Source organism: Salmo salar, chromosome ssa05, assembly GCF_905237065.1.
Source record: "Salmo salar chromosome ssa05, Ssal_v3.1, whole genome shotgun sequence".
NCBI classification, from domain to species: domain Eukaryota; kingdom Metazoa; phylum Chordata; class Actinopteri; order Salmoniformes; family Salmonidae; genus Salmo; species Salmo salar.
Window position 1 is genome coordinate 58,543,323 of NC_059446.1, and position 15,062 is coordinate 58,558,384.

General features: G+C 43.9%; 1 protein-coding gene across 2 annotated transcripts in view; it reads left to right on the plus strand.

Moving 5' to 3' along the window:
- Positions 1-15,062, plus strand: part of LOC106605289 (OTU domain-containing protein 7B-like) — a 38,461-nt gene that overhangs the window by 6,737 nt on the left and 16,662 nt on the right. Inside the window, exon 2 of one of the 2 annotated variants that reach the window (XM_045718424.1) lies at positions 3,822-3,887. The exons of the other annotated variant lie outside the window; for it this stretch is intronic. The gene's annotated coding sequence lies outside the window, so the exon portion shown is untranslated. The remainder of the gene's footprint in view (positions 1-3,821; positions 3,888-15,062) is intronic. 2 annotated transcript variants of the gene reach the window in all.

The window sequence follows — 15,062 nt, forward strand, 5'->3', positions numbered from 1 at the left end:
AGGAGTTGAGACATCCTTTTCCTCACTTGAGAAAGACCGTTTGTGGGTAAGTGAAACTTTGTTGAGACCTCGTCCACAAAATGCTTGGCTTAGCCATGACATCAGCTCTCAGACACTTTGATAAACAGTTTCTCTGGAAAGCTATTACTCTGCCCATTTGAACTGCTTGAACTTGGCAGTTACTGCCACGCTGCCGTGCATGTCAACAAGGAAATCGGGCCTCCGTCTGCCAAAAAAAGAATGACCGACTACCAGGCCCCCTAACCCTTCTGTACCCTACTGGAGTTAGCCTACACTGCCAGTTACTACTGAAAAGCCTGCAGTCACTAGTCCTATGCTGTCAGAGAACACTGCACACCTTACTGGTGACATAACCCATTTACCCATTGAAGTTCAGCAGATTCACCGGAGAGAGCGAGCAAGGAGCCTGTCAGGGATGTTTTGTCTTGTAGACAAGCTTCCGAGCAATGACACTTGCAGACATAGCTTAGCTGTCTTGTTTGCTCGCCGGAACTTTTTGTCGGTTTCCCCGCCTCTGTTTTCTTTCAGTTGTCTGCTGTTTAAAAACTTTGCACAGTGGGGAGGTGATACATTTGGTTCATGATTATGGAGGGGTATTTTTAGGCTGTGGTCTGTTGTAATTTTGCCACCTTGCCGATAAGGGGCTGGCTTTCTGTATGCATTTCTAGCTGTGGTAACAAACTGTTCAAAGTCTCCTTTTTTTCCCACAGTACAACATACAGGGTCAACAATTAGCTATCACATGGAATGAGAAGCTTGAGTATTTAAGGAGTGAGGGAAGACTGGGAACAAGCGTTACTGAATGCTTACAGCAGGCTTAGACAACACGTGGGATCCCCTTAGGCCATTCAATCTTTGATGCCACTTTGTTTTATAGTCTCCTTCAGATGGGATGATGTTGATGTGAACTTCTAGTTTTATCTGAGGCATTTTGGGGGCTAAAGAGTTGGTGCTGACGGGATAAGCTGATCCAGGTGTGTGTTGGCGAGAGGAAGGGTGAAAGGGGCAGATTTCTGGGTGATGACTGGACATCTCTAAGCAATGACTCCAGCAACATGCCTTCTCTTAGGGTGGTCATCCCATGGAATCTCTGACATCAGCTCTATCTCTTTCTCCCCCTTTCTCTTTCGGTTTGCGCATGAGCAGTGTGTCTTTGTATTCAGTTGCACAGCTTACCTCAGCTGGTGTCCAAGCCTTGATCAAGACTGGAATCTCTGAGTTCATGAATGAATAGAAGATGACCAAAAGACCAGGCCTAATTCAAAGGGAAAACGAGTAACAACCATTTGTTTCCCCGAACTCTTGCGCCTGTTGATTTGGCTAAGAGCTGGAAGGCATTGAAAATTGGAGATGTTAGTCTCGCCACCTGAACTGGTTAAGCACATTTACTCAACCAAATGGAGAAAATATTGATGGTACCATTAGCAACACACAAATTTGCTAGCAGAACAGGAGAATTAAAAAAAATATAGACAGATTCCTGTAAAGGCGAGATGTGGAACAGAAACGACAGTATGGACTTGTAGGGTCTTCTCGGCTCCTGACTGATCACAGATATTGCTGTGTTCCTGCGCCATGTTTAATGGGCACTCAATGATTTGCATTGTGTTGACTACCATGGTGTTAAGTTGCTTAGCGTAAATCAAATCAAATGTATTTTATATAGCCCTTCGTACATCAGCTGATATCTCAAAGTGCTGTAGAGAAACCCAGCCTAAAACCCCAAACAGCAAGCAATGCATGTGAAAGAAGCACGGTGGCTAGGAAAAACTCCCTAGGAAAAACTCCCTAGAAAGGCCAAAACCTAGGAAGAAACCTAGAGAGGAACCAGGCTATGAGGGGTGGCCAGTCCTCTTCTGGCTGTGTCCGGGTGGATATTATAACAGAACATGGTCAAGATGTTAAAATGTTCATGAATGACCAGCATGGTCAAATAATAATAATCATAGTAGATGTCGAGGGTGTAACAAGCACGTCCGGTGAACAGGTCAGGGTTCCATAGCCGCAGGCAGAACAGTTGAAACTGGAGCAGCAGCACGGCCAGGTGGACTGGGGACAGCAAGGAGTCATCATGCCAGGTAGTCCTGAGGCATGGTCCTAGGGCTCAGGTCCTCCGAGAGAAAGAGAGAATTAGAGAGAGCATATTTAAATTCACACAGGACACCGGATAAGACAAGAGAAATACTCCAGATGTAACAGACTGACCCTAGCCCCCCGACACACAAACTACTGCAGCATAAATACTGGAGGCTGAGACGGGAGGGATCAGAAGACACTGTGGCCCCATCCGATGACCAGACCATTCCATAAAAATGGAGCTCTATAGGAGAAAGCCCTACCTCCAGCCGTTTGCTTAGAAATTCTAGGGACAATTAGGAGGCCTGCGTCTTGTGACCGTAGCGTACGTGTAGGTATGTACGGCAGGACCAAATCGGGAAGATAGGTAGGAGGAAGGCCATGTAATGCTTTGTAGGTTAGCAGTAAAACCTTGATATCAGCCCTTGCCTTAACAGGAAGCCAGTGTAGGGAGGCTAGCACTGGAGTAATATGATCAAATATTTTGGTTCTAGTCAGGATTCTAGCAGCCGTATTTATCACTAACTGAAGTTTGTTTAGTGCTTTATCCAGGTAGCCGGAAAGTAGAGCATTGCAGTAGTCCAGCCTAGAAGTAACAAAAGCATGGATAAATTTTTCTGCATCATTTTTGGACAGAAAGTTTCAGATTTTTGCAATGTTACGTAGATGGAAAAAAGCTTTCCTTGAAACAGTCTTGATATGTTCTTCAAAAGAGAGATCAGGGTCCAGAGTAACGCCGAGGACCTTCACAGTTTTATTTGAGACGACTGTACAACCATCCAGATTAATTGTCAGATTCAACAGAAGATCTCTTTGTTTCTTGGGACCTAGAACAAGCATCTCTGTTTTGTCCGAGTTTAAAAGTAGAAAGTTTGCAGCCATCCATTTCTTTATGTCTGAAACACAGGCTTCTAGCAAGGGCAATTTTTGGGCTTCCCCATGTTTCATTGAAATGTACAGCTGTGTGTCGTCCGCATAGCAGTGAAATTTAACATTATGTTTTCGAATGACATCCCCAAGAAGTAAAATATATAGTGAAAACAATAGTGGTCCTAAAACGGAACCTTGAGGAACACCGAAATTTACAATTGATTTGTCAGAGGACAAACCATTCACAGAGACAAACTGATATCTTTCCGACAGATAAGATCTAAACCAGGCCAGAACTTGTCCATGTAGACCAATTTGGGTTTCCAATCTCTCCAAAAGAATGTGGTGATCGATGGTATCAAAAGCAGCACTAAGATCTAGGAGCACGAGGACAGATGCAGAGCCTCGGTCTGACGTCATTAAAAGGTCATTTACCACCTTCACAAGTGCAGTCTCAGTGCTATGATGGGGTCTAAAACCAGACTGAAGCGTTTCGTATACATTGTTTGTCTTCAGGAAGGCAGTGAGTTGCTGCGCAACAGCTTTTTCTAAATTCTTTGAGAGGAATGGAAGATTCGATATAGGCCGATAGTTTTTTATAATTTCTGGGTCAAGAGAGGCTTTTTCAAGAGAGGCTTTATTACTGCCACTTTTAGTGAGCTTGGTACACATCCGGTGGATAGAGAGCCGTTTATTATGTTCAACATAGGAGGGCCGAGCACAGGAAGCAGCTCTTTCAGTAGTTTAGTTGGAATAGGGTTCAGTATGCAGCTTGAGGGTTTAGAGGCCATGATTATTTTCATCATTGTGTCAAGAGATATAGTACTAAAACACTTTATCTCCCTTGATCCTAGGTCCTGGCAGAGTTGTGCAGACTCAGGACAATGGAGCTTTGGAGGAATACGCAGATTTAAAGAGGAGTAATTTGCTTTCTAATGATCATGATCTTTTCCTCAAAGAAGTTCATAAATGTATTACTGCTGAAGTGAAAGCCATCCTCCATTTGCGAATGCTGCTTTGTAGTTAGCTTTGCGACAGTATCAAAAATATATTTCGGATTGTTCTTATTTTCCTCAATTAAGTTGGAAAAATAGGATGATCGAGCAGCAGTGAGGGCTCTTCGATACTGCACAGTACTGTCTTTCCAAGCTAGTCGGAAGACTTCCAGTTTGGTGTGGCGCCATTTCCGTTCCAATTTTCTGGAAGCTTGCTTCAGAGCTCGTGTATTTTCTGTATACCAGGGAGCTAGTTTCTTATGACAGATGTTTTTAGGGGTGCAACTGCATCTAGGGTATTCTGCAAGGTTAAATTGAGTTCCTCGGTTAGGTGGTTAACTGATTTTTGTCCTCTGACGTCCTTGGGTAGGCAGAGGGAGTCTGGAAGGGCATCAAGGAATCTTTGGGTTGTCTGAGAATTTATAGCACGACTTTTAATGCTCCTTGGTTGGGGTCTGAGCAGATTATTTGTTGCAAACGCAATAAAATGGTGGTCCGATAATCCAGGATTATGAGGAAAAACATTAAGATCCACAACATTTATTCCATGGGACAAAACTAGGTCCAGAGTATGACTGTGGCAGTGAGTAGGTCCAGAGACATGTTGGACAAAACCCACTGAGTCGATGATGGCTCCGAAAGCCTTTTGGAGTGGGTCTGTGGACTTTTCCATGTGAATGTTAAAGTCACCAAAAATTGTAATATTATCTGCTATAACTACAAGATCTGATAGGAATTCAGGGAACTCAGTGAGGAACACTGCATATGGCCCAGGAGGCCTGTAAACAGTAGCTATAAAAAGTGATTGAGTAGGCTGCATAGATTTCATGACTAGAAGCTCAAAAGACGAAAACGTCATTGTTTTTTTTTTTTGTAAATTGAAATTTGCTATCATAAATGTTAGCAACACCTCCGCCTTTGCCGGATGCACGGGGGGTATGGTCACTAGTGTAACCAGGGGGTGAGGCCTCATTTAACACAGTAAATTCATCAGGCTTAAGCCATGTTTCAGTCAGGCCAATCACATCAAGATTATGATCAGTGATAAGTTCATTGACTATAACTGCCTTGGAAGTGAGGGATCTAACATTAACCTCTATGGGCTAGGCTACTCAACAGCCAGTGTAATCCCGTGGCGCGATATTCAAATACCTTAGAAATGCTATTACTTCAATTTCTCAAACATATGACTATTTTACACCATTTTAAAGACAAGACTCTCGTTAATCTAACCACACTGTCCGATTTCAAAAAGGCTTTACAACGAAAGCAAAACATTAGATTATGTCAGCAGAGTACCCAGCCAGAAATAATCAGACACCCATTTTTCAAGCTAGCATATAATGTCACATAAACCCAAACCACAGCTAAATGCAGCACTAACCTTTGATGACCTTCATCAGATGACAATCCTAGGACATTATGTTATACAATACATGCATGTTTTGTTCAATCAAGTTCATATTTATATCAAAAAACAGCTTTTTACATTAGCATGTGACTAGCATGTGACTAGCATTCCCACCAAACACTTCTGGTGAATTTACTAAATTACTAAATTACAAATAGCGACGTTTTGTTCGTGCGTTCAAGACACTACCGTACTTTGAAGCATGTCAAACGCTGTTTAAAATCAATTTTTATGCGATAATATTCCGACCGGGAGTCGTTGTTTCGTTCAAAGAGAGAGAAAGTAAACATGGTGTCGGCTCGTGCACGCGCCTCCAGTCTCATTGTCCTCAGATCGACCACTATACAAATGCGCTAATGTTTTTCAGCCATGGCATGCAAAGTCACCATTCATCGTTCTGGCGCCTTCTGAGAGCCTATGGGAGCGTTAGAAAATGTCACGTTATGCCAGAGATCCCCTGTTTTGGTTAGAGATGATCAAGAAGGCCAAGAAATAGTCAGAGAGAGCGCTTCCTGTTTGGAATCTTCTCAGGTTTTGGCCTGCCAAATGAGTTCTGTTATACTCACAGACACCATTCAAACAGTTTTAGAAACTTTAGGGTGTTTTCTATCCAAATCAAACAATTATATGCATATTCTAGTTACTGGGCAGGAGTAGTAACCAGATTAAATCGGGTACGTTTTTTATCCGGCCGTGCAAATACTGCCCCCTATCCCCAACAGGTTAAGTAACCCAATTTTGAGATGTGAGGTATCACCATCTCTTTCAATAATGGCAGGAATGGAGGAGGTCTTTATACTAGTGAGATTGCTAAAGCGAACACCGCCATCTTTAATTTTGCCCAACCTAGATCGAGGCACAGACACGGTCTCAATAGGGAAAGCTGAGCTGACTACACTGACTGTGCTAGTGGCAGACTCCACTAAACTAGCAGGCTGGCTAACAGCCTGCTGCCTGGCCTGCACCCTATTTCATTGTGGAGCTAGAGGAGTTAGAGCCCTGTCTATGTTCGTAGATAGGATGAGAGCACCCCTCCAACTAGGATGGAGTCCGTCACTCCTCAACAGGCCAGGCTTGGTTCTGTTTGTGGGTGAGTCCCAGAAAGAGGGCCAATGATCTACAAATTCTATCTTTTGGGAGGGCAGAACACCGTTTTCAACCAGCGATTGAGTTGTGAGACTCTGCTGTAGAGCTCATCACTCCCCCTAACTGGGAGGGGGCCAGAGACAATTATTCGATGCCGACACATCTTTCTAGCTGATTTACACGCTGAGGCTATGTTGCGCTTGGTGACCTCTGACTGTTTCATCCTAACATCGTTGGTGCCGACGTGGATAACAATATCTCTATACTCTCTACACTCGCCAGTTTTAGCTTTAGCCAGCACCGTCTTTAGATTAGCCTTAACGTCGGTAGCCCTGCCCCCTGGTAAACAGTGTATGATCGCTGGATGATTCGTTTTAAGTCTAATACTGCGGGTAATGGAGTCGCCAATGACTAGGGTTTTCAATTTGTCAGAGCTAATGGTGGGAGCCTTCTTCGGCGTCTCAGACCCCACAACGGGAGGAGTAGAGACCAGAGAAGTTTCGGCCTCCGACTCGCTTAATGGGGAGAACCGGTTGAAAGTTTCTGTCGGCTGAATAAGCGACACCGGTTGAGCATTCCTACAGCGTTTCCCTCCAGAAGCCATGAGAAAGATGTCCGGCTGCGGGGACCGTGCGAGGGGGTTTATACTAACGTTACTATCTGTACTTACTGGTGGCACAGATGCTGTTTCATCCTTTCCTACACTGAAATTACCCTTGCCTAACGATTGCGTCTGAAGCTGGGCTTGCAGCACAGCTATCCTTGCCGTAAGGCGATCGTTCTCCTGTATATTATAAGTACAACGACTGCAATTAGAAGGCATCATGTTAATGTTACTTAGCTTCGGCTTACCCTTGCCTAACGATTGCGTCTGAAGCTGGGCTTGCAGCACAGCTATCCTTGCCGTAAGGCGATCGTTCTCCTGTATATTATAAGTACAACGACTGCAATTAGAAGGCATCATGTTAATGTTACTTAGCTTCGGCTGTTTGAAGTCCTGACGAACCATGTCCAGATAAAACCTCCGGGGTGAAAAAGTTGAATGAAAAAAGTTGAGTGAGGGGAAAAACAAAAAATATACGGTAATGAAAAACTAAAAACCGTGAGGTAGTCAGGTAGCAAAGTAAGATCAGCGTAGCATGACATTGGGCAAATGTTGGACAGCTCTGTCTCTTATGATGTCTTGTTATTCGTTGCCTTGCAGTGTGTAGCCTATAGTCTTGGACTGTGCTTTGTCCAGGGCTCCTGCCTTTTACGTTTCTGCAGCTATGCAAAGCAAGAAGTGGGCAACTTCAGTTGAGCTGCGTTATGCTGACTTGTACAGCAAGACCATTGCTGCTGTGCGGTATGCTTAGTTGTAGTTGCAGTATTCTGAAGGTCAGTAGGAACTGGGTGAATGGGCTTGATTTTACTTCATTCCTCCACCAGACAAGCTCGGCCTCCTCAGACGTAGGGGTGCAGTTATGTAATGAGCTTGTGGGCTCAGCTTCAGTCAGTAATCAGACCATTGTTTGACTTCCTCTAGTTGTGAAGTGTCTGTACTCTGTTTCGTCACTTTATGATCTCTTGATCCTATTTCTGACTGATCCCTGGTACATTTGACTTGCTGAGAATGATGGACTATTAGTACATAACAAGGAAGGCTTGGTGCTATTACACGCTCATAAGATTTTGTTTCTTTTAAAGCTGTGATTAGGCTAGACTTATATGCGATATAGGTTTTCCATTTACAGTAGTAGCTCTTCAGGCTATAGTTGACAGTCTTGTATGCCACTTCATAAAGTTCATAAATCAGTCTAACCAAATAGCTTAAGCTGTTGTTCCAGTGTTTTTGGCCATCTCTGAGCTGCTGTGTTTCGGACTACTGTGCCACTTCCTAACCCCTCTCCACCTTTCCTCCAGCCCAGGGGTATGGGCCTACCACTGGGCAACATTTATCATCATTGACGCAACTCACACAGCCTTGGTTGTCTTATCAGCCCTTCTATATCATCACTCGTGATTTTTGCGGTGGTGAGAGGGTGTTACACACTCACTGAGATCACAGGGAAACTTTGATTAAACTAAAATAGAACTGACACATTTAGAGATGTGGTCATCCATCATCTTGTCCTGACTGAGGATGAAATCGGAATAGGACATCCCAATTGTCCGTCTTTGGAAAAGGCTGACTTAAGGCTATATGTTGATAACAATGGAACAATATAATTGTAAAGCCTGAGTATCTTCAGGTACAGTGGCTAGCCTTACCGTTTTCATATTGGGCCTTAGGCTCTAGCTGCTCTCCCTCTCGACTGTAAAGTGAGGTTCATGTTTCACATGATGAATGACTTAGTGGGCCAAACATGAAATGGCAAGTCTTTCTGCTGTGCACTAGTGACATCCAACAACCCTGCTCCCCCTTCACTGGAAGTGCAGATCACTCTCATTTTGTAAGGATGCATAGAGGGCTGACTTTAAAGAATGACTGCCCTTAAAAAGCTAATTCTCATTTGGTCATATAGTCAGTCTTGTCCAAAACAGAGATTTGTGAGTTTTAAAGGAAAAAATTAAATAAAGGGTACTGTAACAGTTTTCCTTGGCTTAAGTTTATTTCAATCCTGTCCACAGCTGGCAGCACCCAAGTAATCCTCAATTCGGAATGCGTAGCTGCACGCGACCCCATCGTATTGTCCATGGTCAAATTGGTTTCACATTCGATAGTCCCCAACTAGCCTCCTTAGGGATATCAGTAAATTACACAACGTAGGCCTACATGGGACAATATTTTAATGTCAGTAGCTACAAATTTCAATGACTTAACCTCAAACGTACTATAGATTGTAAAAATGCATATACAAATATTGAGGCATTTTAATGAGACAACTAAAAGATGTGAAAATATTGTCCCATTTACATTGCGTAATCTATTGACGGTGCTTAACTAGCCCCAGAAATAGGCTATCCAATGTCAAACCAACTTTGCCACAGTTGCACACCAGCCTGCTAATTGGGGAAAGTATTTGGCTAGCACTAACTAGCCTAGGCAACTACAAGACACAAGACCTGGTTAGACTGTTTCAAGTTATGTACGAACGCTTGCCACGTGGGAAAACACACACAGGACGCCCACATTTAACCCCCCCCCCAAGACAACTCTACTTTGGCTTCAGTCATGGCCGCTGCATTTAATGACCAAGCCGATAAACGAAGCCAAATCAGGAAGTTCAACTCCCTTTAATAGTAGCCTCAAAATGTTGTTTTTTTGCTTCATGAGGTTCTGAATACGACTATGTGAAGGGTTGGCAGAGGTCACCAAAATTCTGAAATATCAGTTATTCCAGACCTGTGCATCTTTCTTAGCAGTAGGCCTACCAGTTTATTTGATGCTCCCCCTGTGCGCTACCACAGGCAATGCAGATTTATCATGAGAGTGCCTGTACAGCTGGACCTAATTTCTTGTCCAGGCTTGATGGAAGTTGGTGGAGCAAGATGTCTCGTAGGCCTAGATAGGCAAGGTTTTCTAAGTGCTGGGCCTATAGTGGAGCAAGTGCAAAAAACACATCTAGGTCTTGGTGTAAGCCTACTTAAGTAATGTAGGTCATATTGAGTGACCTTACATGATTGCACAATGTGACATGACAAAGCATTTGGAGCAGTCCCGCCCTTAATAACTAGGCTATAACCTAGTCTTTCTCGGTCTTGTTGTGCTAAACATTTATCTTAGTCTAGATCACTTCCTATAATATCTGATTTAATTTTAAAGGAATGGTTCTATAGACCTATTCCTGTTTGGAATAATATCACTAGTATTCTTCTGTGGCTCTCTCAGCTGCTGGGGTGGCAGCTCTCTTGTTTTAGCTGGCTCACACCCCAGGTTATGTAGCTGTGTGTTAGACCAACATGGCCCCAAACTACTTTCCAAGGAGGCCTCTGCTGTTTTAGTGACTAATAATTTAGTGTCATGATTTCAGGCCATGCCCCTTTTGGGTCCAATTTATCATTCAAAATGTGTCAAGCAGCACTATCTTTTTTTTCTATGTTCATTTGATTCAGTGTTTGATTTTTAGGTTTGTACTAGTCTCGTGACAACAAAAAAACAGTTAAAATGTCTGTCAGGAGACTGGGATATGACAGATAGTGTGGAACAATTCTTCTGTTGTGCTTGTTTTGTGTCACTGTTAGTTTGGAAGAATCACGATTTTTGAGGGGGTTCACCTACACCTGACCATGCATTATTTTGAATTTCAGAATGGGAGGGTGTATTTGGCCCATAGACTTTCCCAAGGCTTGCAGAGCGAGAGTGAGGTTGGGGTGGGAAGCTACCAAACAGGATCCGCTTGAAGCATCGTTAGCCATCGTTCCACAAAAACTGCGGCCCTTGCAGAGCAAGGGGAACAACTACTTCAAGGTCTCAGAGCGAGTGACGTCACCGATTGAAACGCTATTAGCGCGCACCCCACTAACTAGCTAGCCATTTCACATCGGTTACACTAGCCTAATCTCGGCAGTTCATAGGCTTGAAGTCCTAACAGCTCAATGCTTGAAGCACAGCGAAGAGCTGCTGGCAAACGCACGGAAGTGCTGTTTGAATGAATGCTTACGAGCCTGCTGCTGCCTACCACCGCTCAGTCAAACTGCTCTATCAAATCATAGACTTAATTATAACATAATAACACACAGAAATACGAGCCTTAGGTCATTAATATGGTCAAATCCGGAAACTATCATTTTGAAAACAAAATGTTTATTCTTTCAGTGAAAATACGGAACGGTTCCGTATTTATTTACATTTACGTCATTTAGCAGATGCTCTTATCCAGAGCGACTTACAAATTGGTGCATTCACCTTATGATATCCAGTGGAACAACCACTTTACAATAGTACATCTATATCTTTTTTGGGGGGAGGGTTAGAAGGATTACTTAATCCTATCCCAGTTATTCCTTAAAGAGGTGGGGTTTCAGGTGTCTCCGGAAGGTGGTGATTGACTCCGCTGTCCTGGCGTCGTGAGGGAGCTTGTTCCACCATTGGGGTGCCAGAGCAGCAAACAGTTTTGACTGGGCTGAGCGGGAGCTGTGCTTCCGCAGAGGTAGGGAGGCGAGCAGGCCAGAGGTGGATGAACGCAATGCACTTCTTTGGGTGTAGGGACTGATCAGAGCCTGAAGGTACGGAGGTGCCGTTCCCCTCACAGCTCCGTAGGCAAGCACCATGGTCTTGTAGCAGACCATGGTCTAACGGATGGCATCCCAAGTCTAAATATTGCTGTTACATTGTACAACCTTCAATGTTATGTCATAATTATGTACAATTCTGTCAAATTAATTACGGTCTTTGTTAGGAATAAATGGTCTTCACACAGTTCGCAACGAGCCAGGCGGCCCAAACTGCTGCATATACCCTGACTGCTTGCACGGAATACAAGAGAAGTGACACAATTTTCCTAGTTAAAAGAAATTCATGTTAGCAGGCAATATTAACTAATATAAACTAGTAATATCATCAACCATGTGTAGTTAACTAGTGATTATGTTAAGATTGATTGTTTTTTATAAGATAAGTTTAATACTAGCTAGCAACTTACCTTGGCTTCTTGCTGCACTCGTGTAACAGGTAGTCAGCCTGCTATGCAGGCTCCTCGTGGAGTGCAATGTAATCGGCCATGATCAGTGTCCAAAAATGCTGATTACCGATTGTCAGGAAAACTTGAAATCGGCCATTTCGATTAATCGGTCGACCTATAGTGCTTACACTCAACTCTCTTTTCTCCTAAATCACGTGCAGTACGCCTGTTCTTCAAATGCTTAAATGTGGAAGTCTCTGTTTTGGTTAGCCTGCAGTTGTTTCACTGCTGGAAGCCTATACTGTAATGGAGGTTGTCTCTCCATCCCTTGTTTACCTCCATGAATCTTCCACGGGCCCACACAATGGCTGCAGCATGCCGTGGTGACCTCTCCATGTCTGCTTCAGTGATCCAGGCCTCTCCCAGTGTCAGCACCCACGTGCTAGCAGCAGCTTCCATTATGTAACCTCTCAGACAAAAGCCTGGCCGGCCTGCACACATCACTGACTGCTCTGTGCTGGCAGCAGGGCCATTATGCTAGCCAGGCCATCGCTTAGGTGTCTCTCACAACCTAAACAGGATTGGAACTATTTTTGGGAAATTCTGACTGTTAGTTTCAACCCCGGTTCTCTTACATTGCTGTCAATATTTGCAGACACAATATTGACATAAATTTGTTGTTTTTGTCGATTCATCACCCCTAGCAGCCATCAACTAATAATTTAGTGGGACCCTTCCCTAGTTTTGTGGCCCTTAACTCACCTCATTGTCAGGAACTCCTGCTGGTTGATGCGTCAGAAGCTGAGTGCGTCCACCGGAATGGCTGATGTTAGAGGCTGGTAATAACAAAGTCCTTTCACTGGTCTGTTGGGTCCATTCTGTCCACAGAGCGACACATTACCAGCAGGCATTGGCACTAGCTTGTCCGTTGATGCATCATTATTTGTAGGACTTGGTTCGCTCAACTCCCAGCAGTAGGTGTAATAGTGTTTCACAAACTAATCATGTCATAAAGTTATCTTTGAGATGCAGTAAAGTCAACACAACAAGAGGCTTTGTATGGAGGCCAGGGCCTAGGGAGATATTGTGCTGCTGGCTTCTGCTTCTCTCACTAGTATAAACACTAACCTACCACCAGAGCCAGAAGTACTTGTCCACTCAACTCAACACCTGTCTCTCTTGAATGCTGAGTATACTCACACAGCCTCTTGCCAACAGATGTACAGTGCCTTCAGAAAGTATTCAGACCCTTGACTTTTTCCACGTTTTTGTTACGTTACAGCCTTATTCTAAATTTTTTATTTTTATTTTTGTCAGCAATCTACACACAATACCCCATAATGACACAGTGAAAACAGGTTATTAGAAATACCTGATTTACATAAGTATTCAGACCCTTTGCTATGAGACTCTAAATTGAGCTCCGGTGCATCCTGTTTCCATTGATCATCCTTGAGATGTTTCTACAACTTGATTGAAGTCCGCCTGTGGTAAATTACATTTATTGGACATGATTTGGAAAGACCTGTCTATATAAGGTCCCACAGTTGACAGTGCATGTCAGAGCAAAAACCAAGCCATGATGTCGAAGGAATTGTACATAGAGCTCTGAGCCAGGATTGCGTCGAGGCACATATCTGGGGAAGGGTACCAAAAAATGTTTGCAGCTTTGACGGTCCCCAAGGACACAGTGGCCTCCATCATTCTTAAATGGAAGAAGTTTGGACCCACCAAGACTCTTCCTAGAGCTGGTCGCCCGGCCAAACTGAGCAATCTGGGGAGAAGGGCCTTGGTCAGGGAGGTGACCAAGAACCTGTTGGTCAATCTGACAGAGCTCCAGAGTTCCTCTGTGGAGATGGGAGGACCTTCCAAACGGACAACCATCTCTGCAGCACTCCATAAATCAGGCCTTTATGGTAGTGTGGCCAGACGGAAGCCACTCCGCAGTAAAAGGCACATGACAACCCGCTTCGAGTTTGCCAATAGGCACCTGAAGACTCTCCGACAATGAGAAATAAGATTCTCTGGTTTGATGAAACCAAGATTGGCCTGAATACCAAGCATCACGTCTGGAGGAAACCTGGCATCATCAACATGGATCATGGTGGTGGCAGCATCATGCTGTGGGGATGTTTTTCAGTGGCACAGACTGGGAGACTAGTCAGGATCGAGGGAAAGATGAACCGAGCAAAGTACAGAGATCCTTGATGAACACCTGCTACAGAGCACTCAGGACCTCTGCCTGGGGTGAAGGTTCACCTTCCAACAGGACAACGATCCTAAGCACACAGCCAAGACAACGCAGAAGTGGCTTGAGTAGCCCAGCCAGAGCCTGGACTTGAACCCCATCGATCATCTCTGGAGAGAGCTGACAATTGCGGTGCAGCAACGCTCCCCATCCAACCTGACATAGCTTGAAAGGATCTGCAGAGAAGAACGGGAGAAACTCCCCAAATTCATGTGTGCCAGGCATGTAGCGTCGTACCAAGAAGACTCAATGCTGTAATCGCTGTCAAAAGTGCTTAGTAAAGGTTCTGAATACTTGTGTAGATTTGATATTTCAGTTTTGTATTTTTTTTTTTGTAAATTAGCAAACATTTCTAAAAACCTGTTTTTGGTTTGTCCTTATTGGGTATTGTGTGTAGATTGAGTAAAAAAAAGAAAGTGTTTTTTAATCAATTTTAGAATAAGGCTGTAACGTAACAAAATGTGGAAGTATTTTCAGAAGGCACCGTGTAGTTTTGTTGAAGGGTAGGCTGGCCCCTATCCACAGCTCATAGCTGTGTGTTACAGCGGCTTTGGGAAAAGACTAGTACAAGAGATGTGAATAGCCTTGATGTGATGTGTATATGTGAACAAGAGTGCATTTCTACACAGCAAGTGTGTTGGAGACCCTGCAAAGAGAATACTTTTTTTTGTGGCCGACTTTGGAACAAGGGCACTGGAAATACTCTGGTTTAGAAATACCTTTTGTCCTGTTGACTTTCTTCTCTTGCTTGCCGGTGTGCCTGTGTTGTAAGAGAGGGAGAGCGAGTGAGGGTGGAGAGAGAGAGAGGGATG